Below are 22,761 nucleotides of genomic sequence, written 5' to 3' on the forward strand. Positions count from 1 at the left end.
AATTCAGTTCCACCCCTATTTGGTGAGAGCTCACTAGGGTTTGGGAGCATAAGGCTCAAAGAAATCATAGTCTCAAGGGGGTGACAGAACATGAGATAGACACCTAAGATAAATGAATAGGAGGTATTGTGGCTAATTCTGTAATTGTGGAAATCATAAACCACTAGGAGAATATAGAAGAGTGAGCAATTAATTCTGCCAGGGCTTGCATTTAAATCAATCCAGAATACGTATTTATTATGTAAGCATTCATTCATTCACTCAAATAGCAAATAATTTTTTGCTTGCCTACACTGTGACAGATCTTACACTAGTCAAGGAATGACATGAATGAAGCACAATTATACATTGAAACAAGTTGAATAATAAAACTTATTTAGGCTGTGGTCTTCCTCAGGGATGCCTTTCCTCAACTGGTAAGGAAACAGGGGAATTAATAAGAGTTAGCTAAGTAAAAGAGAGAGGGAAGTCACTCCAGACAGAAGGAAGGGCATGGATAAAGTTCTGTTGTAGGAGGAATGCTAGTCCCAGAAGAAGGAAGAGGGAGGACGAACATGGTGTGTGTATTAGTTTGACAGGGATGCTATAATAAAGTACCACACAGCTGGGTGGCTTAGAATAACAGAAATGTATTGTTTCACAATTCTGGAAGCTGAACGTTTGAGATCACAGTGACAGTAGGTTTGGCTTCTTCTAAGGGCTGTGAGCAAAAATCTGTTCCTGTCTCTCACATAGTTTCTGGTGGCTGGCTGGACATCTTTGGTGTTCTTTGTTGTGGAAGCATCATGCTAATCTCTGTCTAATCTCTGTCTTCATCTCCACACTGCCCTGGCATTCTCCTTGTGGGTGTGTCTGTGTCTAAATCTTTCCTTTTTATAAAACCACCAATCCTATTAGACCAGGGGCCCACCCTAATTTAGTATGACCTCATCCCAACTTAACTAATCACAACTACAAAGACCTTATTTCCAAGTAAGGTAATGTTCTGAAGTATTAGAGGTTAATCTTTAGTATATGAATAGGGGTAGGGGACTGGGAGGCAAGCTGGGCTGGCACTTTTTGCCTTTGACTTATTTGAGGACTGATAGATCATGTTAGGGACTTGGCTCTTTACCCTAAGATTTTGAGCAAAGTGTGATGGTCGCATCTGCATTTCAAAAAGATCTCCCTACTTCTTCATGCAGGATTCATTACAGAAATGTTAGGTGTGGACAGATCCTTTGGAAACTATTGCAGTCATCTGAATAAGAAATGATGGACTAAGGTGTAGCAGGAAGGAGAGAAATTGATTAATTGGGGTAATGCTTAAAAGGTAAAATCAATGGGACCACGTGATAGATTTGGGTGGTAGAGGAGGATAGGCTCAAGGATGACAACTAGATGGAAGGCAGTGTCATTTAGTGGCACAGGACCATATTTAGGAAGGAAAATCTTGAATTTAGTCTTGGCTATGTAGAATATAAAGAACTTTTGAAATAACCTAGAGGAGATGTTGAGTATGTTGTTGGAGCATCCTATAGCTCAGCAAAGAGATCTGGGCTAGGATGTAAATTGGGGAATGATTGTATTCTGTGTTAATTCATAAATTAAGCCATGCATATAAATAAAATGTCTTAGGGAGAGGGTAGTATAAAATGGAAAAGGTCTAGGGCTATGCTTTGATGAACTCCAATTCTAAAGGCCAATAAGAGAGTGATAAGCCTGCAGAAGAGGAGTGGACAGAGAAGTAGGAGAAAAGGAGCCAGACAAGTCAAAGGAGGAAGGGGGAGTGGTACACAATATAAAATGTTAATTGAAGCAAATGGGTTGGGGGCAGAAGAAGTGCCCATTGGATTCATAACATGAAATTCCCTGAAGTCTTAACATGGTGCCATGACAACAGTTATTGAGGTGGGATGAGAAGTAAATGAGAAGAGAAGCAATAGATAAAATGTATGCAATTCTTTTGACAATTTGCTTGACTGTGAAAACAAGAAGAGAAATGGGCTATCAATATAGGATGTATAGAGTCAAGTGAAAGATTCTGAAGATAGATTATGTTTAAAGGCTGATAAAGAGAACAATTACTGACACAAAAGAGTGAAAGAAAAATCAACATTATCAGGTTCTGGATAAAGCTAGAGGGTGTAAGAACCAAGTGAAAGACTGACTGAGAGAGAGAGAGAGAGAGACTGAGTTTAGCTAAGAGGAGCAATAACTCCTATATTGCACCAGTATAGAAGAAAACAAAAATGTGTTTTAAAATAGGTATGATTGTGACTATACTCAGTTTGAGTATAAACAGAGAATGATTTTCTAGTAACTTCTGCCACTTTTCTGAAAAATAAAATCACCTTTCTCCAATGGACATTAAGGATTCTTGATACTATCTGTTTTATTCCATAACAGTTCAATGAATTAAAATTTTAGAACTTGTCCAGTCTGGTGTAATGTTGTAATTTCATATTTTATTCAATTCTGCTTCACCATAAAAATTCATCTTTTGGTTTGAATGGTTCAGAATGTAATGGACCTCTGGGTATGGTCTGCTCATTCACTCCTTAAACCCCTCGGTCTTCCTTGGATAGGTGATATTCATGCAAGGAAGGAAACAAATGGAAAAGGAAAGTCTCTAGCTCACTTCATCTTTAAGGACACACATGCGTTCAAAGTGAAGGGATGAAGAAAGATATTCCCTGAAAAGGGAAACCAAAAGAGAGCAGGGGTAGCTATACTTAGACAACATAGACTTTAAGCCAAAAAAATGGTAACAAGCAACAAAGGTCATTATATAATGATAAAGGGGTCAATCAATCAAGAAGATATAACAATTGTAAGTATATATGCACCCAAATCTGAGTGTCTAAGTATATTAAACAAATATTATCAGACCTGAAGGGAGAAAGAGACAATGATACAATAATAGTAGGGTCTCTGATACCCCACTTTCAACAATGCATAGATCATCCGGACAGAATATCAATAAGAAAATGTTGGATTTTATTCCAACTTTAGATTAAATGGGCCTAACAGGCAGGTACAGAACATTCTATCCAACAGCAACAGAAAAAACATTCTTCTCAAATGCACATGGAACATTCTCCAGAAAAGATCATATAATAAGTCACAAAACAAGTCTTAGCAAATTTAAGAAAATTGAAATAATATCAAGTTTCTATTCCAACCACAATGGCATGGAACCGGAAATCAATAACAGGAGAAAGGCTAAAAAATCCACACACCACTGGAAATTAAACAAGTACTCCTAGTCAGCCAATGGTTAAAGAATTAACTTTAAAAATCTTGAAACAAAAATGGAAACACAACCTACCAAAACCCAAATTAGTCTGCATAAGCAGTTTTAAGAGAGAATTTTATAGCAATAAATGCCTGCACTCAGAAAAAAAAGAAATATCTCACATAAACAGCCTAACTTTACAAATCAAAGAAGAAGAAAAAGAACAAGTTTAGCCCAAAGGTAGCAGAAGGAAGGAAATGGCAAAGATTAGAACAGAATAAATGAAATAGAGACCAGGAGAAAACAATAGAAAAGACCAACATAAGGGAAAAAAAAATTTTTTTTTTGAGAGGATAAAAGAAATTAGCAAAACTTTAGCTGGGCTAAGAAGAAAAGAGAGAAGATGCAAATAGAAAATCAGAAATGAAAGAAGAGACATTACATGTGATAGCATAAATTTTTTTTTATTATGTTACGTTAGTCACCATACAGTACATCATTAGTTTCTGATGTAGTGTTCCATGATTCATTGTTTGCATATAACACCTAGTACTCCATGCAATACATGCCCTCCTTAATACCCATCACCGGGCTAACCCACCCCCCACCCCCTCCCCTCTAAAATACTGTTTGTTTCCCGGAGTCCATAGTCTCTCATGGTTCGTCTCCCCCTCTGATTCCCCCCCTTCATTTTTCCCTTCCTTCTCCTAATGCCCTCCATGCTATTCCTTATGTTCCACAAATAAATGAAACCATAAGATAATTGACTTTCCCTACTTGACTTATTTCACTTAGCATAACCTCCTCTAGTTCCATCCATGTTGATGCAAAAGTTGGGTATTCATCCCTTGTGATAGCAAAAAAAAATTTTTTTAAAGGTGATAAGACGCTACTATGAACAATTCTATGACAACAAATTGAGTAACCTAGAAGACATGGATAAAACCCTGGAAGCATCCAACCTACCAAGACTGAATCATGAAGAAATAGAAATTCTGAACAGAACAATAATGAGTAAAGAGATAAATCAGTAATCAAAAATCTCTCAACAAAGAAAAGCCCAGGAACACATGGTTTCACTCAGCAAATTCTACCAAAATTTAAAAAATTAACAGTGATTCTTCTCATACTTTTCCAAAAATTTGAGGAGGAGAAACTCATTTTACAAAGCCAGTATTATCCTGACAGCAAAGCCAGATAAAGACACTAGGAGAAAATAAAACTACAGACCAATATCCCTGATGAATATAAATTCAAATCATTTCAACAGAATATTAGCAAACAAAATTCAACAGCACATTAAAAAGATAGTACACCATATTCAGGTGGGATTTATCCCTGGGATGAAAAGGTGGTTCAACATATGCAAATCAATAAACATGATACACCACATTAATAGAATGAAAGATAAATACGATATGATCATCTCAATAAATGCAAAAGAGAAAACATTGGCAAAATATAACATCCCTTTGTGATAAAAAAATAAGACTCAACAAATTGGGTATGGAAGGAACATATCTTAACATAATGCAATCTATGTATGACAAACCACAACTAACATCATACTCAATGGTTAAAAGTTGAAAGCTATCAAGAACAAGACAAGAGTGCCCACTCTCTCCACTCCATGCAATAGTACTGGAAATCCTAGCCAGAGCAATTTGGCAAGAGAGAAAAACAAAAGATATCCAAATCAGAGATAAGTAAAACTGTCTTTGCTTGCAGATGATATTATCTTATATATAAAAATCCTAAATATTTTACCAAAAGCTTGTTAGAACTAGTAAACCACTTAGTCAAGTTGTGGGATACAAAATTAACATCTAAGAATCAGTTGCATTTCTACAAAATAGCTGCAAAATATCTGAAGAAAGAAATAAAACAATTCTATTCATAAGAGTATCAAAAACAATAAAATACTTAGGAATAAATTTAACTGAGGATGTGAAATACTGTACATTAAAAACTACAAGATTAGTGTTAACTAATGCTATGGTAGTAATCATATTGTGATATATAAATGTATCAAATCAACACTTTGTAGACCTTAAACTTGCTCAATGCTATATGTCAATATAACTCAATAGCTTATAGCTCAATAAAGCTAGGGGGAAAAAAAAGTAAAGGACAATCTCTGCCCAAAGAGAGTTGATTACACTTCAAGTTGTGGGTCTTAACTACTCACCTAGCTTATTATCTATAGACTCAGGAAAGGCAGGTAGAGAACCCTATAGTCCAGCTAGTGGAGTCTCAAACCCAAGTAACTTCCCTAGTTGACGTTAGTCCTTTAAGACCAGCGATCAATTGCTTCTTCCAACTGACCCTCAGCTGGTGATATCTCATCACTTCCTTCAGTTACTCCAGACTATTTGCTCCAAATCAGTGAAGTCCCCAGCAAGCCTCAATCACACAATCTCATCCCCTCCCACTCCCTCATGTCCTATGGACACTGTTAGATACATCACATGTAAGTTTCAGGGACTGTTAGGAACTTGAAGGTATAGTCTGTGATCTCCTTCTCTGGTCATACGCCATTCCATTTCTTCTTAGTCCTCATCTCCCCATCTCAGTAATACAAGTCAGGTCAGTGAGCCTTGCAGCTCAACAGACTATTAACTGGGTAACAGCTGTCAGACTTACTTCATTCTTACAGATAGCCATTGACTTCATGAGATTTTTTTGCAGCGATCCTCTTCCACTTGAGAAAAGAGAGTAAGTCAAAAGGCATTTCTCCTTGCTTTCCCAGTTCCTCACAAACAGTACTTTCCTCAAAAATGCTCCTTTCTAGCCTTCTATATTAGGACAGAGGGATTTCAGAACAGAAACCTTCAGTCAAACCCTTAAGGATGTGATTGACACCACAATAGCCATTTATTCAAACTGACAATGCGGGGTAGGCAAAGGTTGATAAATTCTGAAAAATCAGAAAAGATCTACTTAGCACTTTATCTCATCTGATTATACAGGTAAAATAGCAGGAACTTGAGAATGGGAGCTAGTTGGAATGCAAGTTGGACATAGTAACAGAGGAGGATTTCCAAGCATTAATGGGGATTCATTAGAGGTCAATGATGGTGTATTTGTACAGTTACATCTGCCCTACTGTGTGACAATCTCCAGCCAATCTCCAGATAATACTCGGCTGTTCAGGTGCAAGCATGGATAAACATATGTTTGGCTTCCTACCCAGTTCAAAATACAATAAAGTTGCAAAGAAAACAGAGGGGCAAGGTAGTTTGAGATACTCTATAATTGACAAGAAGGGCCACGGAATCCAAACAATTTAGGAGAAAATGTAGAAAGAGAGAATGCTAATGTTGGGGAAAAAATAGAGGAATCTCAACATAATATCTCAGTATAAATATAACATATAATAAATATAGTATCAAGATCTCCGTGGGTATTAAGAATTTTTTCAGTGGAATTCATTTTAAAAAATTGGATAGTAGAATGTTATGGCAAGAGAGTAGAAACTTAAGCCAATTTTTAAAGTAGGTCAGTTACAGATTGTGACAAAGATTGTGATCTCTATGGGAGCAGATCCTTGAGGTGGAGTAGGGAAAAGCATTATTGATTTTTAGTAGGTCAAGAATGGAGAAGTCAGAATTTTGAATAAACTATGCAACATCTAAAGTCAAATGGCATGAGCCTCAAAGACAAATTTTAACAAGTGAGTAAACAAGTAGTTGTAAGGGAGGGGCAATGATAATCAGGAAAGACACCTCTACATCTGCAGACTCTGAAGCAAGTGGCTGCTTGAAAAAACACAGAGCTGAGTTTGCAAAGAAAGCAGTGTCCTCAGGAGATGTCCAAGTTTAGCTAGTTTGGGCAGTCAGCTAAATTAAGGAATTGGCCACAAAATCCTGAAACATTTATGGAAGAAATATTGTAGATGAGACAGTGGAAAGCTTAATGGATGAGAGAATAGGAGGTAGAAAGGCAAAGACCAGTGATGTAAGGGATGGTTGGGGATGGATCTTCTCATTTTGGTAAACACAGAGGTAAAAAAGGAACAAAAACCAGGGTGGTTAGGGGTTTAGTCCTAGTAGTCCCTTCGGGGAGGATGTAAGAGAATGTATGTTAATTCCAAATAGCCAGAGTTGGTTTTCTAGAGTTACTGTAACATGAGCCCCAGAATTTTGGTCTTTGCCCCCTGGGAGTAGTGTGAATGCAAACCCAGGTGTGCAGTTTCTACACTTACACGGCATGGAATAGTTGCATTTTGACTAGCCCATGTGCAGAGGAAGTCTGAGAGTCTTTGTTCTTCTAGTTCATGACAGAAGAGGCTAGTACTCACCAGGAGTGTGTTTGTTCTTTCACTTGTGTATGCATTTATTATTTCCTTCATTAATCCAACAAACATTTTTGAGTACCTTCTTTATACCAGGCTCCAGGTACGTATTGATGGATGGAAGATGCAATTGCCTTCATTATTCCTAATGTTTACTTGGAAAAGATATAAAATACATAGCAAGTAAAAGTGACACACATAAATGTAATTATATGTTGGAATAGTGCCAAAAAAGGTAAAAGGTAAAATGCCATGATGGAAAATAAAATGCTTGTATGGAGACTTTGGGTCAATATAACCAGAGATTTTTTAAAACTCAGATGGCTATCCTATTGCTGTTAGAAACAACCTGGCTTTCATTTTGTCCCTTATGGACCCATTTTCAATAGCCTATTGTTTCCTTCAAAATCTGAAACCTTGGATTTCCCCTTTGTTATTTTCCTCCACAGTGATTTCACAGCACAACCCAAACTTAGGTCAGTTTAGAGTGAAAACAAAAATCTATTTTCACATTAAGTGGTTATCTTGAAGTTCAAGTTATGTACAGGTAGGTAAATTATAGATATCTGGTGTCATTACTGAACATAGCTTATCAGAGTCCAACAAAATGACCAAATGTTAGATATTTGCCTCCCTAATTTTGAAATCCATCCTTTTCCTAATCTTAAGATTATGCTCATTTGTACCGAAACTATCTCCTAGCACCATTACGTGATAATACTCTCTAGGTCTCCCATTTCAGGCTTTGGCACATAAGCCAGTTTCTCATTGGAAAAAAAAAATATATCTCAGTATTCGATCCTCACTTTTCTGCCTTTTCTGGGAAGAATTGCAAAATGGTTATGTTTATCACTCTGGAGACAAATGACCTGGGATCAAATCTCTTGCTTATCACATACCTATGTGACCTAGAAAAGCATTTAAATCTTCCATGCCACATTTTCCTCATGTGGAAACTGAAGGGAGTAAAAGCCTTTACCTCACAGGGCTGTTTTTAGATCTAAATGAAAGAATTCATGCAAAGCATTTATCATAGCCTTGTCCATAGCAAATGGTCAATAAATGCCAACTGTTATAATTGCTTCCATGATTATCACCACCACTTCCTTCACACCAATTGCCACCATCACAGCTACCACCACCACCTACCACCATCACCCCCCCCTCCACTGCCATCACCATCACCAGCACCTCCACCACCATCATCACCACCACCATCACCTTCACCATCACTACCACTATCATCACCATGACCACTGTTAACATCACCTTTAACATCACCATCATTTCTGCCACCATCATCACCTCTACTGTTACCGCCGTTGCCATTGCCACCACCACCACTGTCACTACCATTGATTCTAATCATCAAATGTCTTTTCTTTTCACATATTTAATACCATCTCTCAATACCAAATTAATTCATTCAACTTTCATTACTCCTGGGATTTTTTTTCCTTCTGTTCTTCTGATTACTCTAGTGTCTATTAACCTTTGAAGGTATTAGAATATCCGAAGCTCACTTTCATATTTGAAAGTATTTATTCAATGCAATTAACCATAAGAAATTGAAGCTGGCAAAAACATTTATTTTAGCCCAATGATGACCACCTTACAATGACCACCTCTGTCTCTCTGACTTTGTCTCTATTTCTACACATACACACATGCTCATGTCCAAAGATCAAGGTTATATAAGCTCCTTAATCATCCCTCTACTTAGATCTAGATGCTAGTGATGCTGGTGATGAGATCTCCCAGAACACTCACTGATCTGATCCTCTGTCTTACCTCAAAGGAAACCTTTTCCTCAGTTCTTTAATTGAAAATAGTAGCTTCCGAGATATTGAAGGGCTTATATATATATATATATATATATATATATATATATATTTATATATGCACGTAGCTATGTGATAAGCAAGAGATTTGATTCCAGGTCATTTGACTCCAGACTGATAATCAGAAGAACAGAAGGAAAAACAATCCCAGGAGTAATGAAAGTTGAATGAATTAATTTGGTATTGAGAAATAGTATATATATATATATATATATATATATATGAAAAATTAATAAATGACTAAAGCTGTTATGGTTGTAATTGATTAGAAAACATATTAATAAACTGATCTCATTTGAAGGCCAAACATGGTCATGAGAAAGCACCAGTCCATCCTGATAAGAAAACTGCCATGCGATTAGAGGATATCCTCAAATCCACACAGTTGGAAAATGGCAAAGAACACTGAACCTAGGCACATGCCATGCACGCACACCAAGCCCAGGCTGGACTTTGTGTGAACTCTAACAAGGGTCCCTGCCCCAGTCTGGTGACTTCCCCAAGTTTTCAGGAGGTCTGGATTCCGGGTAGTTTCTACAGAGTGTGAACTCCCCACTGTCAAATTTATAAATGTGTAAACTTTTCAGGAGCACTCACAGGTTGTGTAGCAAATAACATTCCCTGGGGAAGTCACACCTTGGACTCCAGAGGAGAGCATTCTAGAATTATATTCATACCATGGCTTTTCAGTAAAAATTAGGTCACAGACACTCTCACTCTGAATTAAAGAGAATGAATTTTACTTGACTACTCTCAGACCAGCTCCGTGTTCAGATTATCTCAGCGTTCATAGAAGTCCCTTAAATATTCATGAAAGCAACAAGGATCCCAAAATTAATCTACATACTGAAGGTAGAGAGCAGAGAGGTCTGATTTCCAGGTACATATATATGTGAAAAGCCAATATTAGTCAATTCTGCTCCAGAGGAAGATTCTTCTGCATACCAGATGGATGACAAAAGGGAAGTCACTTTGTTTCAAAACCTACTCCAACTCCCAAGTCACCCATCAAACAAGCCACACACACTCAAACACAAGCACAAACACATCAAATTCTAGATGTTAGAGGAGGAAAAGAAAAAAAACAGAGGTCATATGTATGTATGATGCTGCTTCTTTTCACTCATGAGTTCAGAGTAATTTTTTTTACCTGCTAACTCAATGTCAGAGTCTGAGAGACCAAATTCAGACTAAACTGCCAGGGGACTAAGCATGTGATGTTTGGCAAAGCAATCATTACAAAGAAACCTCACTTCTAAGGAGAGAAACATGGGTGCCCTGAGGAGGATTTGACCTGTATGTTTGTTCTTTGATGGTAAAAAAGAAGCCTGATTCTATAGACTCACTAGAAATAAAGAATTTACTATGAGCTTTATTTTTAATCACAACACTGGGCAAATTTTGTTGTGATAAATCCTGATGACCTACAGAAATTAATCTTGACTTTGCCCTCAGCCTGGATATGAGGCAATCTAGTAGAGGGAAAGCCAGAACAGGATCTGGTATCAGAGTTCTTGACCTGTCACTTACCGGTTCTGTAGCTCAGATGAGTTCCTAAGACGTTCCCAGCCCTGGCTTTCCTAGTGCAAAACAAGGAAAATACTAGTAACTCCTTCTCAGGGTTGCTTTGGGGATCAGTTGAGGGAAGTGTATGCCTGCTTATGTGTGTGTGCATGTAAACACACACACATACACTCATATGCACATGTACACCCACACACATATACACATTACATATATACACACATGCATATATATGTGCATACACATATGAGAACACTCCTGGAAAATTAATTATCATTGCTATCCAATGATAAAATATACTCTAGGCTGTCCTTTATAAGGTATTTTTTATAATGAGATTTTCCCTTTACTAAGTAAGGATTAGCTATTGTTCATAGGTTGACCAAAATACTCATGAGATGGTATGATTGGAATTTTAGTTAAAACCCACAATGTAGTTTTTTTTTTTTTTTCTTTGCATGGATAGAACCAGTTTATGAGACCAAGGGCATCTCTAGCTTTACATGTGAGCCAGAAGGTAGCTGTCAAGGCTAAATGAGACATTAATTGTGACTTGAGGTCTTTTTTTTTTTAAAGATTTTATTTACTTATTTGAGAGAGAGAGAGAGGGAGAGAGTGCACAAGGGGGAGGAGGGGCAGAGGAAGAGGGAGAAGCAGGCTCCCCGCCGAGCAGAGACCCCCGATGTGGGGCTCCATCCCAGGACCCCAGGATCATGACCAGAGCTGAAGAAAATGCTTGAGGTCTTTTAAAATAACATTCAGTGAAATGAACACACAGTAAGTTCTTAGTTGGTTCTCCCTCCCAACCTGCCATTTTTTCTACTCATGCGTGTATCCTAAAGGAAGGAGCTCTGAGGTGGAAGTAATTGTGAGGGGTTGAAGGCACTGACTCTCACACAATCAAAAACCCATGTATTAACTTTTTGACATCCCCAAAAGTTCCCCTAAATTCTAATAGCCTACTGTTTTTTTTTTTTAAAGATTTTATTTATTTATTTGAGAGAGAGAATGAGAGACAGAGAGCATGAGAGGGAGGAGGGTGAGAAGGAGAAGCAGACTCTCTGCTGAGCAGGGAGCCCGATGTGGGACTCGATCCCGGGACTCCAGGATCATGACCTGAGCCGAAGGCAGTCGCTTAACCAACTGAGCCACCCAGGTGCCCTCTAATAGCCTACTGTTGACCAAAAGCCTTAACAATAGCATAGTTGATTAACACAGATGTTGTATGTGGTATGTGTTATATACTCTATTCTTACAATAAAGTAAGCTAGAGAAAAGAAAATGTTATTGAAAAATTATAAAGAGAAACATGATGGAATTAAAAAAAAGAATCTATCCCCAAAAACACTGGCTAAAATATACAAAAGACTTCTTACTGTGGCTTTATTTGTAATATTTGTAGCAACTCAGATACCTACCTAATCAGTAAGAATAAACTATGTTGCATCTACACAGAATACAGTGTGGCCAGAAGAAAGAAGTGGGAATGATTTAAAACATTTATTCATAATAAAATTTTTAAAGTAAAAAGAAAATCATAAAAAGAAAATACATTTACAATACTATACTGTATTTATAAAAAAAATCTACATAGAAGTGGACCCGAGTAGTTCAAACCCATGTTGCTCAAGGGTCAACTGTGCAGCCTAGTGGGTAAAGGTGGTGCGACATTCATGGCCACAAACTTTGTTATACAAAAAAGGTAACTTCCTTTTTCTCCCTATAATATACTCAATCTCTGTTTCAAGACTCCATTTTGCTCGATGACAGAAATCGTCTAATTATTTCCAAGGTTTTTCTCAGCAGTTTTATAAACGCCCCTGTTCCCTTCCCACCCTTTTGTTTTCTCCCTTTCTTCTTGGGATCGATCTAAGTTCCAGAAAGTTTATGTAGCCTCATGGCGTGGGGATGGGGTGAGGTCAGGAGAACATTAGGTGTATGGATTCTCATGTAAATGTTGATGTTCTCTGCCTTGTCTTTGTTTATTGGCTTCTGTTTCATCTCACTTTATTTCTCTGTCTTTGTGCTACTCAATGTGGGGTGCTCAGATCCCACCAGGTACATTTTCCTTGAGCAAGCTTTTCAAGGTTGAAAATCCTTAAGACTCGAGCTGAGGGACCCCTCCCTTCCCACTCTATCTTCTCTCATTCTCATTTCTTCCACATCCATGGCCCTAATTATGACGTATAGGCCACATGTTGGAGAAAATGTATGGTTTCTGCCTCTAACTAATTGCTCATTTGTGTTTCATTCAGTCGACTACCGGCAGGCACTGTGCATGAGGTTACAGTGATGACATATGCCATCTGAAATGGTCCTGGGATTGATTTTAAGCAACTTGGTCTGAGAAGTTAGGATATTCACAGTATATATAACTGACAAGACTTACCTCTAGAATATATAAGTAACTCCTAAAAATTAAAAAAAAAAAAAAGATGGACAATCCAGTAGAAATACCCAAAGATTTAAACAGGGATTTCACAAAATGACCAATACTTTGTAAAGGAACCTGACCTCATCAATCATTAGGAAAATATAAATTAAAACCACAATGGTATATTACTGTGTATCCATCAGAATAGTTAATATTAAAAAGACTGATAATACCAAGGGCTAGTGAGGATGTAGAGAAACTAGAACTCTCCTACATTGCTGTTGGGAGTCTAAATTGGTACAAACATATTGGAAGATTATTTAGCACTGTTAACTACAGAATCTGACATTATTCTTCCCAACATAGATTCCCAAGCATAGATGATATACCCATGCCCCAAAAGACATTCTACAAAAATGTTTCTTCCTAGCCGCTCTATTTGTTTTAGCTTCAAATGAGAAGCAACTCAAATGTGAACAGTTCAATGGATATATGAATTGGGATATATTTATCCAATGGAATACTATAACATACTGAAACTGACAAACTATACACAACATGGATGAATTTCACAAATACAATGTTGAGCAAAAGAAGCCAGATACCTAGGGATTCATAACAAGTGATTCTGCTTATATAGAATGTAAAAGTAGGTAAAACTAACCTGCAGAGAGAAGTCAGAATAATGTTTGGAGAGTAGAGATGGGGAGGGGTTAGGAGAGAGCTTTTTGAGTATAGGTTAATGTTTGGTTTCTTCAGCTTGTGATAGTAACATAGTTGTGTTTACTGTGTGAATATTTATCATGCTGCACACTTATAATGTACTCATTTTTTATATGTATCTTATATTCCAATAAAAACTTTTCTCAAAAATGCTTAGGATATTTATCACCTTCCATCTGCTGGTTCTTCCTCTGTTTTCCAAGATTTCACATGGAATTCTAATTCTGTCAACTAGATTGAGAGCTTTCCCAGGGCAGGATTCTTGCCTTTTCATCTTTATAAACCTCACTTAAATATTCTTGGACCTAAATAGTGAATGAATTAAAAGAATTGTCAAGGAATATTTTCTCAGTTTTATATGCCTTCATGTAGCACAGCACCTAGAAAGTAGTGAGTTGACAGCGAGTGCTTGATGTGTGAATGAAGGGATGAATTAATGTTTTCTAAATTACATAAATAAGTTATTTTTAGTATCTATACTAGTATGCAATTTATCCAAGCCTGGAAATTCAAACTTACTGAAAATGCTTTTCCAATGAGCATGATCTTCCCTTTATGGTTCTTTCCATTTTATGAGTGGCTGGACTTATTGAATCACTGAAGAAGTCAGTTACCCAATAAAGGATGTTTTGTTTACTTTAATATGTGAAAAATGGTTCCATTCCTCAAGGGATTATTAATTACTGGTTAACTAATTACTTGGGAACTGTTTTTTTTTTTTTTTAAAGAAGTCTAGGCAGTTGTTTTAATGAATTCTTATTTAAGTGAGTAATTAGTTGGATCAAAATAATTGACTGAATTAAGAAATTCTTTAATAGACATTATTTAGATGTCAGTTTAGTTTTGCTACTAGTGATGTGTAACAAATTCATTGTGTGATTAGTAATAAATCTTTCACTCCTGAAGGAATCCTTTTTTTTTTTAAAGAAAAAAAAGGAAGTCAATTGTGAGGCTTATGGATAACCCAAGTATTCCCTACATATAAGCTATGAAATATTTTGCATTTTATTTTTAAACTCCAGTTTACTGACAAAACTCAAAACAAAAGTGTCAGAGTACAGAAGAAAGTACATATGTATTAACATGAGAAAGCTCTTGTAGGGAAGGAATAGGTATTTTTTAAGCCATGTTGATGTCAAGACCAGGATAGGTGGGAGTCCCTTCATGCATAAACACTTCCACATAGGCTTGTATGAAGTTCAACCCTTCTTCAAGATCATCACTCCTCTGACCTTCACTCCCCCAATTAATAGTTAGCAATTCTGTAAATTAGGTTTTTTTAACAGACTGTGCAAATCTTTCAGGATTTGTTCTTATTATAATGTGGGTGTTCACTGATAGACTGTAATCTGCTCTAGTAATTGTTTTTGTAATCTAAGAAATCAGCCTATTAAAGAGTGAATCAACAACGCATGAATGAATTAACACTTAGGAGATTCACATCCAGTTGGGTCCTTGCTAAAAGTCTTTTTTTTTTTGTTTTGTGATTGATATGGTTTTTCTAATGATGAAACAGGTCACCCCTATGTAATGCTAATTCTTCTGTCGCATTTGCCCTGGGTGATCCTGAATCATTAGTTTGAAGGCCAACGTAGAACAAGGCCAGCTAAGGATTTTTAACTGGCCCCAGCTCCTTAATGGAAACGTTACTGTGCACCCAAGGGCTATGTAGAATGTTATCTGAGACTGACGATCATTAACTGCCATGATGTAAGGCTCCATAGCGGGAGGGGTAATCGCCGGTTCCATGCGGGGAGATATGACTTTTGGTGGTAGCGCTCCTGACATTGGAACACATGTTCTAACTGGGGATGACTTTAACTGCCTGAGCTAGAAAGAGGTCGTGTATAATACCAGGTTTTATATTAAACAAAAATAAATTTTCTCTAACGCGAGTTTTCAGACAGGTTGTCCTAATATATTAACTTCTGTCTGTGTTTTGAATAGTCAATTTCACGGTGAAATGAGTTCTTAATAATATATTTACCACCTGGGAGAAATCTCCCAGCCATCTGGAAAGGAGAGGGGATTTAGTGCCTCCAAACGGAGATTGGATTTTTTTTCACAGTTATTTATTTATTTTTACATCAGGTAGTGGGAAGGATGACCTGGTTCCAGCACTGCAGCTGCAGTGGGCAGGGCATGGGCTGCACCGGACTGTGAGCATGCTCAGTAACCACCAATCCAGGAATGTGCGAGATCCTGAAGGAGCATCCCATACTATATTAAGCACCGATGGGAAATACAGAAATCATAAAATTTAGTGTCAGGCCTCCTTTGAATTCTGCATTTTTATGGAGGCAGCAGACGGTAGATCAGAGCAATGACTTTATACTGAAAAACACTGGAATCAAACCCTGACTCTGATTTATTGTGCTACAAATTAGTAGTCCGTCTGAACTTCATTTTCTGCATATTTAAAGTAGGAATAATTATATCTACCCTTCAATGTTGTGAGGATTGGAGACAGTATAGAAAATGTCTTAGTTCTGTGCCAGGGACAATGGTCAATAGGAAAAGTGGTCAATGTGAAAATATGTAACAGGTGAAAGAAAGTTAAAAATTTCTGATTGTGTGAGTGTGTGTATCTACATGTGTGTGCATACACACATACAACAATGCAAACTATACACTCACATTGGTCCAATAGAACATCCTGAAACTGGATGCATAAAAAGAGAGGCTTGAGTTTTGAAAAGAGTTTTCCAGAATTAAAAAAAGAAATCCATTTTTCATTCATTCAACAATATCTAGTGAGCACCTACTATGTACCAAGCACTCTTCTAGGTGCTTTGCTTATGTCCATGAATAAAACAAATATTCTTTCCCTCTTTGACTTTAGATTCTCAAGGTGGAGAGTGGACAGACAATAAATGGTAAGGGAATAAATAAGTAAATCATATTGTATGTGTTAGGCTGTAAGTACTGACACTGAACAAAAACAGAAAAGGGTTAAGGATTGGGAGTTTTAGGGCTGGGGCACTTTGCAGTTTTAACAGGGTATTCAGAGTAGACATCATTTATTAAATGACATTAGAGCAAATATTTGAAGGATACAAGGAAATGAATCATGTGGACATCAGGGAAAAGAATAGCCAGGCAAGGAATCATCTAGTGCAGAAGCTTTATGGAGCATGCTGGGCATGCTCAGTGAGTAGCAAAATAGTCAGTGGCTAAAATTAAGTGAGCCCAGGGATACTATAAGAGTGAAGGTAATAAAGATAACAGGAAGCTAGGAAAGGAGAGACTTGCAGGTCATTCAAAGGACGAAGCCTTTTACCAGGAGAGAAATGGACAGCCACTGCATAGTTTTGCACTGAACTTACATTAAAAAAAAAATTCAAGACTTTTTTGGCTGCATTGTTGAGACTAGATTTGGATGGGCATGGACAGATGTAGATCTATGGAGAACAGTAAGGAAAACTATTGGAGTAACCAATAAAAAAGATAGTTGTGGCCCAGGCCAAGGTGGTAGCATTGAAGCCATTGAGAAGTTATTCATTTTTAGATATATTTCCAAGTAGAAAAACATGATTTTCTGATGGACCAAGTTTGGAGTGTGAGAGAAAGGAAGGAGGCAGTTGTGACTGGAAATCATCTGGCCTAGACAGCTGGAAGGATGGGTTAACATCAGTAGAGATGGTGAAGGCTGTGAGTGGATGGTGTTTGGGAGATCAGGTCAGGAGTTCCACTTTGAAGATGCTGAGTTTGGCTGGATTTTAACAGCAGGCAACTGTATATTCACTTCTCTAGTTCAGATTTTCACCAGACATCTGAACTTGGAGGTTATTGGCATATGGGTGTCATCTAAGGCCATGGGACCAAATGAGATCCTCAAGGAAGTAGATGAGGATAGAGAAAAAGGCTAAAGAGTGAGCCCTTGAATACTCTAATATTACATAGTCAGGGAGGGAATGCGGACACAGAGAGACTACAAAAGAACGGCCAGCCAGACAGGAGAAAAAACAAAAATGTGGACACTATGTGAAGAAGGTGTATTGCGGAGGGTGGAGTGATTAAATGGTTGGTTCAGTTAGATGACTCCTGAGAAGTGACCATTATATTTGGACAGAGACTTCAACAGAAACCTTGAGAACAGTGTCTGATGAGTAATGAGAGCAAAAGCCTGAATGAGGAGAATTTAAAAGAGAATAGGAAGAGATGAATAGAAAACAAGGAAATACACAACTATTTTTGAGGAGTTTTTTTCCTCTAGAGGGGAGCAAAGAAATAATAGGAGAAGTAAGGTTAAATAAAAGCCTTTTTATTTTTTTATTTTTTTTAAGACTTTTATTTATTTATTTGACAGACATAGACACAGCAAGAGCAGGAACACAAGCGGGGGGAGTGGGAGAGGGAGAAGCAGGCTTCCCGCGGAGCAGGGAGCCCGATGCGGGGCTTGATCCCTGGGATCATGACCCAAGCCGAAGGCAGACGCCCAATGACTGAGCCACCCAGGATGTTTGTATGCTGATGGAAATGATCCACAAGAGACAGAAAATGATCTGTAGAAGAGAGCATCAGGTACAGATGAATGGTGTCCTTGGGCACATCAGATGGAACAGGATGTTGGGTGCCCAGTGGGTACTGATGCTGGCAGGTCAATGGAGGGGGAGTGGTGAATCTATGGAAGTGGGCTCTTCTAAAAGGTTTTAATTTTTTTAATGAAGTAGGAAGTGAGGTCATGAGACAAGTCTGAGGATGACAGAGGAAAGTGTTTGAGGTTGAAGAAGAGAGGAAAAAGTGTGAAATGAGCATCTTGGGGGAGTGGGGCCGTGAATGAACCAGTAGGATGGTATGGTTGTCCAGCAATACAAGGCCCTCTTGAGTCTATTGATGATTAATTTAAATTCACCTCATTCAATTTATGGGCAGTTAAATAAGTTAAGTACAAGTTTTTGAGACACTTCCTAGTTCATGAACTATTGTTGGCTCTAGAGATATAAAAATGAATAAGATATAGTCCCTCCCCTCAAAGAACTCATAGCCCCTCAGCAAGAGAGACTGAAATAGGAAAACAATAACTATAACAAATTGTAATAAATCTATAATTGAGTTATATTCATTGTTTTGGGAATTTCTGCCAAGTGCTGTTGCCAAACATAGTGACACAGCAAGCTGCTGGGGTATTTCACAACAGAATTAGAATGTAGTTGTCCATAGTTACCTTCCATTTACTCAATAAACATTTATTAAGCATCCATCACTGTGCTAGGTGTTAATGCTACAAAGGCAAATAAGATAACTTCTACATTCAAAGAGCTCATCAGCTAATGCAGGAATTTCCCACATTAGCTGCACATTAGAATGAACCTGGATGCTTTTAACAATCCAGATACCCAGGCCAAACCCCATACCAATAAGTCAACATTTTTCCAGTTCCCTGAGCTATGCAGTCAAAGAAGAAAACTGCTGATATAGAGGGACAAATAGATGAGAAAACAGAAAATAGAAATGTAGGCATCATAAATGCTGTTAAGATAGGAAAGCAAAACATGCTAGGGGAGCTCAACTGAAAGGTGACCCCCTCAAGTAGAGGGAGCAGTGGAGAGTGCTCAGAGGAAGAGCTAGTTGGAAGGGGTAAAGAATGAGGGAGAGTCAGTGTGGAAAGAGGAGGAGGGAAGCATATTACAGCTGATGGAGTGGAAATGGCAAAGACCTGAGAAATGAAAGAACATACCAGGTTCAGAAATCTGTGAATTGTTCAGTAAGTCCAGAGCAGGGGGCAGAGAGAGAGAATCTCAAGCAGAGTCCCCGCTGAGCAAGGATCCTGACAGTGGGCCTATCCCACAACCCATGAGATCACGACCTGAGCCGAAACCAAGGGTCAGTTGCCCGACCAACTGAGCCACCCAGGTGCCCCATGGTTTCATAGAGTTTATCAGTTTTGTGAGTTACAGTAAAGTTTTGCAAGCTGTGGTTTCCATTTCATTTCTCACAATTAACTGCAGTAAGAAAATGAGTATGGTAAGTAGAGCACCAAGAATCAGGAGCCTGCCACACAATAAGGTCCACAAATCTGCCAACACCTGGAGGTGACCTAAAGATGAACATCATCAACTAAGCATGTTCACTGAGAGGAAAAAAAAAAAAAACCTCACAGGGAACTAATCTTTTTATTTTTTTATTTTTATTTTTTAGAACAAAGCATTTTTTTTAAAGATTTTATTTATTTATTTAATTGACAGAGAGAGACAGCGAGAGAGGGAACACAAGCAGGGGGAGGGTCAGAGGGAGAAGCAGGCTTCCCGCGGAGCAGGGAGCCCGATGCGGGGCTCGATCCCAGGACCCTGAGATCATGACCCGAGCTGAAGGCAGTCGCTTAACCAACTGAGCCACCCAGGCACCCCCTAATCTTCTTTTTAAAAGACACTGTAAAAGAAGGGCATTAATTGACTATGTTAGCCATTGAGTGAGAAAAGTTGCATACCTTTTTATGCAAATACTATGAAAATTATTATCACCATTTATAATATGGATATTCCAAATATATAGAAAAACATGAATAATAAAGCACGAAACATGTACTAACTTCCCATCTTTCTTGCATCTTAACATTTTTGCCAATTTTACTTCAGACCTCTGTTAGAGAAATAAAACATTATAGTCAAACTGAATCACCCATTTATTCTACTTTACCTCTATTCTCCTCACTCCTTTCTTCCCTCTCCAGAGATGCTGATAATTATGAATTTAGTAGGATTTTTCCCTAATTCTAATGCATTTGTGTGTGTAAATAAAATATGATACTGTCCTCCAATAATATAATATTATTATATTATATATAATATATTATTATTAATAAAAGTATTTATAAAATAATAAGTATTATTATTTTATAATTTATTATTTTATAAACAATCTCAATCTGGTTATATCCATCTAATTATTTGCCTTGCTTATGTAATTTTATTTTTCTGAGATTTGATTTATTTCTGTTGATTATATATATACACACACACATGTGTATGTGTGTGTATATATATAATGTCAATATCACATACATATTTCATTCATTTTAATTGCAGTATAGTGTTCCATTTTATGAATATACCACTGTTTAGGCTGTCTATTATTGCAAGACAATGAAGTTGTTTCCAATTATCACATACAATGCTGCAGTAAACATTCATGTACATGGTTCCCAGTATACCTGTGAGAGAATTCCTGGGTGTAGTGTAAGAGCACCTTCTTAAAATTTCCAGATATTGCCAAATTGCTCCATAAAATGGTTTTACCAGTTTACAGTCTCACTGGGGCAATGAAATAAGGCAATCAGCTCAGCGTATAATGATATTTTATTTTCATTTTAAATGGTATTTTTCTGATTGCTAGTGTGGTTGAGCATCTTTTAAAATGTGTCCTGGTCATTTGGACTTCCTCTTACTGAACTGCCCATTTTTTTTTTCTTTTTTTCTTTCTTTCTTTCTTGGTAGTTTTTTTTTTTAATTCTTTGTTTAAATTCAATTTAGTTAACATATACTATATTATTAGTTTCAGAGGTAGAATTTAGTGATTCATCAATTGCATATAATACCCAGTGCTCATTACACCAAGTGCCATCCTTAATGCCCATCACCCAATTACCGCATCCCCTACCCACCGCCCTTCCAGCACTCCTCAGTTTGTTTCCTAGAGTTAATTAAGTGTCTCTCATGGTTTGGTTGGTAGGTTTTTAATTTTTTTTTCATACTTTGAGTACCAATTCTTGGTTACATACATTGGGATTGCCAATTTTTTCTCCCAGTGTGTGCCTTGAATTTTCACTTTATGATTTTGGGGAAGTGTGGGTATAGGAGGTATTTTTCTTTTTTTTTAAATAACTAAAATCAAATTGTTCCTTACGTGTGTATATGTGTGTTTGCATAAAAATATTTTTCTATTGGGGCGCCTGGGTGGCTCAGTTGGTTAAGCAACTGCCTTTGGCTCAGGTCATGATCCTGGAGTCCCTGGATCGAGTCCCGCATCAGGCTCCCTGCTCGGCAGGGAGTCTGCTTCTCCCTCTGACCCTCCCCCCTCTCATGTGCTCTCTCTCTCTCTCATTCTCTCTGTCTCAAATAAATAATAAATAAAATCTTTAAAAAATATTTTTCTATCAAAAACACATGAAAATACTTTCTCATATTTGTATTCTAAAAATAACAAAGCTTTGCTTTTCATATTTAGCTGTTTTATCTGCCTGCAGTTGATTTTTGTGCATTGTTGAGAGGGATCCCAGCAACATTTACTGATTCCTTCAGAACCTGCAATTTTATTTCTTTTCTAAGTCCAGTTTCCACATAATGTGGTCAGTTTGAGGATTTTATCCTGCTCTACTGGTTCTATTCTTGAACCCAAGCCACAATGCCTTAATTACTGTAGCTCTGAAATATGTCTTGCTATATGGTACAATGATTTTTTCCATCTTGCTTTTCAGATTCATCTTGGTCATTTCATTTTTTTCTTTAAATTTTTTATTGTTATGTTAATCACCATACATTACATCATTAGTTCTTGATGTAGTGTTCCATGATTCATTGTTTGTGCATAACACCCAGTGCTCCACGCAGAACGTGCCCTCTTTAATACCCATCACCAGGCTAACCCAGCCCCCCAGCCCCCTCCCGTCTAGAACCTTCAGTTTGTTTTTCAGAGTCCATCATCTCTCATGGTTCGTCTCCCCCTCCGATTTACCCCCCTTCATTCTTCCCCTCTTGCTTTCTTCTTCTTCTTTTATTTTCTTAACATATATTGCATTATTTGTTTCAGAGGCACAGATCTGTGATTCAACAGTCTCAACACAATTCAC

At 37.5% G+C, this 22,761-nt stretch overlaps 1 protein-coding gene across 5 annotated transcripts in view; it reads left to right on the top strand.

Moving 5' to 3' along the window:
• The window catches only part of NTM (neurotrimin), a 948,438-nt gene that overhangs the window by 453,587 nt on the left and 472,090 nt on the right, over positions 1-22,761 (top strand). The gene's annotated exons all lie outside the window — the stretch shown is intronic.

The sequence above is a fragment of the Zalophus californianus genome, chromosome 11 (genome assembly GCF_009762305.2).
Source record: "Zalophus californianus isolate mZalCal1 chromosome 11, mZalCal1.pri.v2, whole genome shotgun sequence".
NCBI lineage: Eukaryota > Metazoa > Chordata > Mammalia > Carnivora > Otariidae > Zalophus > Zalophus californianus.